The sequence below is a fragment of the Setaria italica genome, chromosome VI, assembly GCF_000263155.2.
Source record: "Setaria italica strain Yugu1 chromosome VI, Setaria_italica_v2.0, whole genome shotgun sequence".
Lineage (NCBI taxonomy): Eukaryota > Viridiplantae > Streptophyta > Magnoliopsida > Poales > Poaceae > Setaria > Setaria italica.
The window spans coordinates 18,323,302-18,327,103 of record NC_028455.1 but is presented as its reverse complement, the minus strand read 5'-3'; the positions used below and the strand labels follow the sequence as shown (position 1 = coordinate 18,327,103).

At 44.3% G+C, this 3,802-nt stretch overlaps 1 pseudogene; it reads left to right on the top strand.

The window, feature by feature from the left end:
- The first annotated feature begins 294 nt into the window (after positions 1–294).
- On the top strand, positions 295–3,597 carry LOC101780201 (annotated as a pseudogene).
- Positions 3,598–3,802: the final 205 nt, after the last annotated feature.

The window sequence follows — 3,802 nt, the reverse complement described above, 5'->3', positions numbered from 1 at the left end:
CTTAGTACTACCGTTTCAGGCGGCACAAATAAACCTAAGGATGAGGTTGGGTCAGCGGAACCTTCATCTTCACCGTCCAAGGATGCTTAAAGTCCTCTCCTTGATAATAACCAGTGGATGGCTTGTTGTATTGTATAATGTTGTTTGGGACTTTAATTTAAATATGTGTATTTGGATCTTCATGTTGTTGTATTGTACCATGTTGTTTGGATCTTCAATTGATTTTCACGCGTAATCCATTGTCAAGTGTAATCCATTTTCATGCGTAATACGATGCAGATGGACCGGCAATGGATGTATAATGCAGACAGGCGGAGCAAGGTGTTTATTGATGGCTTGCATTATTTTCTCGAAGTGGCAAGAGCGAACAAGCCAGAGAATGGGTTCGTATGTTGTCCATGCTTCCAATGCAATAACAGGAAGGAGTATTCAAAGGATTCCTGGGGGACTATTCACAACCACTTGTTTAAATACGGTTTCATGCCTAACTATTTGGTTTGGACCAAGCACGGTGAACTAGGGGTTGTAATGGAAGATGGCGAGGAGGAGGAGGAAGATGACACCATTCCGGACTGGGTTGCAGGCCAAGCTTTTGCAGGTACTACAATGGGCGAGGCTGATGAAGATGAGTTTGCAGAAAATGACCCTACTGATGACCTTGGTCAGGTGATACGAGATGCACACAGAGATTGCGAAACTGAGAAGGAAGCAGCAAAGTTGCAGCGCATGATAGATGATCACCAAAAATTGTTGTACCCAGGTTGCCAGCAGGGCCATAAAAAACTAGGTACGACACTAGAATTTGTGCAATGGAAGGCAAAAAATGGTGTGTCCGATAAGGCATTTCAGGGGATGTTGAACATTGTCAAGAAGATTCTCCCCGAGAATAATGAATTACCGTCCACAACATATGAAGCTAAACAGATTATTTGCCCTCTCGGATTGGATGTTCAGAAGATACACGCATGCCCTAATGACTGTATCCTCTATCGTGGTGATGAATACGAGGAATTGGATGCTTGTCCCGTCTGCGAAGCCCTGCGGTATAAGATCAGGCGAGATGATCCTGGTGATGTCGAGGGGCAGTCTCCCAAGAAGAGAGTTCCCGCGAAGGTGATGTGGTATTTCCCTATAATACCACGCTTGAAGCGCTTGTTCAGGAACAAGGCGAATGCTAAGTTGATGCGATGGCACAAAGAAGACCGTAAGGAAGATGAGATGCTGAGACACCCCGCAGATGGGGCACAGTGGAGATCAATTGATAGAACATTCCCAGACTTTGAAAGTGAAGCAAGGAACATAAGGTTTGGTTTAAGCACTGATGGATTCAATCCATTCGGTGAGTTGAGTAGTGGTCATAGTACTTGGCCTGTGACCCTTTGTATGTTCAACCTTCCTCCTTGGCTGTGCATGAAGCGGAAGTTCATTATGATGCCGGCGCTTATCCAAGGCCCAAAACAACCCGGCAACGACATTGACGTGTACCTAAGGCCGTTGGTTGATGACCTTTTACAGCTCTGGAAGGAAGAAGGTGTACGTGTGTGGGATGAGGATAGACAAGAGATTTTTAATCTACGAGCACTGTTGTTCGTAACCATCAACGATTGGCCTGCATTGAGTAACCTTTCAGGACAGACAAATAAGGGATATCGGGCATGCACCCACTGTTTAGACGACACAGATAGCATGTACTTGAAGCACTGTAAGAAGGTCGTCTATATGGGTCATCGTCGATTTCTCCCTGCTCACCACCAGCTGAGAAAGAGCGGGATGCATTTCAAAGGGACGCCAGACCATCGTAAAAAACCTACACACCGTAATGGAAAGCGTGTGTTCGAGATGATGAAGGATGTATATGTAGTCTTCGGAAAGGGACTTGGTAGCCAACCTGTTCCGAACGATGATAACGGACATGCACCCATGTGGAAGAAAAAGTCAATATTTTGGGAGCTACCTTATTGGGAAATCCTAGAGGTTCGCAACGCAATAGATGTGATGCACCTGACGAAGAATCTTTGCGTGAACGTGCTAGGCTTCATGGGTGTTTATGAAACCTCAAAAGATACATTGGAAGCACGACAGGACCTGAAAGCCATGGGGCAACGAGATGACCTACATCCGGAAAACAGAGATAATGGACAGCACTACTTACGTCCTGCCAGTTACACTCTCAGCAAGGAGGAGAAGGATAGCATGTTTGAATGCTTGAATAGTATGAAGGTCCCGTCTGGGTACTCCTCGAATATAAAGGGAATAATAAATATGAAACAAAAGAAGTTTACAAATCTCAAGGCTCATGACTGCCACATGTTGATGACCCAGTTGCTTCCGGTTGCACTGAGGGGTGTTCTACCAGAAAATGTCCGGTTGCCGCTCGTAAAGCTATGCGCGTTTCTCAATGCGATTTCGCAGAAGGCAATCGATCCATCCAAGCTATCAAAGCTACAGAACGATGTGGTGCAATGTCTTATCAGTTTTGAGTTGTTATTTCCACCATCCTTCTTCAATATTATGACGCACTTACTGGTTCACCTAGTAAAAGAGATTGGTATTCTCGGACCTGTATACCTGCACAATATGTGGCCTTTCGAGAGGTTCATGGCAGTCCTAAAAAACTATGTTCGTAATCGTGCCCGTCCAGAAGGAAGCATCGCCAGGGGATATGGAACAGAGGAGGTGATCGAGTTTTGTGTTGATTTTATTGATTCAATTGACTCGATTGGGGTTCCAACTTCACGCCACGAGGGGAGGCTCCGAGGAATGGGCACCCTTGGAAGGAAATAAAGTTTGAGCAATGATACTAATTTGTTCGACAAGGCACACTACACTGTTCTACAACAGTCATCCTTTGTGTCTCCGTATATCGAGCAGCACAGGCAGATGGTAGCTTCCAAAAACCCGACCAAATCCGATGTTTGGCTTACCCGTCATCACATGGAAACTTTTCCCTCCTGGTTGCGCCAACAACTTATGGGTAACTCTGAGATTCACCCACAGCTTGCCTGGTTAGCCAGGGGACCTGCTACCACAATCGTCAAATTCCAAGGCTATGAGATAAATGGTTACACATTTTACACGAGAGCCCAGGACCAGAAAAGCACGAACCAGAATAGTGGTGTCCGCATAGATGCCATGGACAGAAATAATAGCAAGGAGTCGTATTATGGTTTCATACAGGAGATATGGGAACTCGAATACGGACCGCTGTACATCCCTCTATTTCTTTGCAATTGGGTGAAGCTAACTGCCGTCACCAAAGATCAGTACGGAATGACAATAGTAGATCTGAGCAAGACTGGATACAGTGATGACCCATTCGTACTTGCCAATGATGTGCATCAGGTGTTCTATGTGAAGGACATGTGCAGCAAACCCAAGAGGAATCCAGAAGAGACATGGGAGCCAAAGTGCCACATAGTTCTTCCAGGTAAAAGAAAAATCGTGAGAGTCGAGGATAAAACAGACCAATCAGATGATTATGATCAGTTTGATGGCATGCCTCCATTCGACGTTGAAGTTGATCCAAGTATCCTGCTGTCCAAAGAAGAGGCTCCGTACTTACGCCGCGATCATGATCAAGGAACTTTCGTGAAGAAGAAATTTTACAACGTTGTATTGTAATGCGTTAAATGTGCATGACCTTTGTGTATTAATTGATACAATTTGTAATTTACCCTATGTATGATTTCATGTGTTATTAAATTTGTTAGGTGAAGATTTTTTAGATATACATGAACATTGTTAACCACATACTAACATGGATTTTTCTGCGCATTCAAATAATTTAACTGAATAATTTATT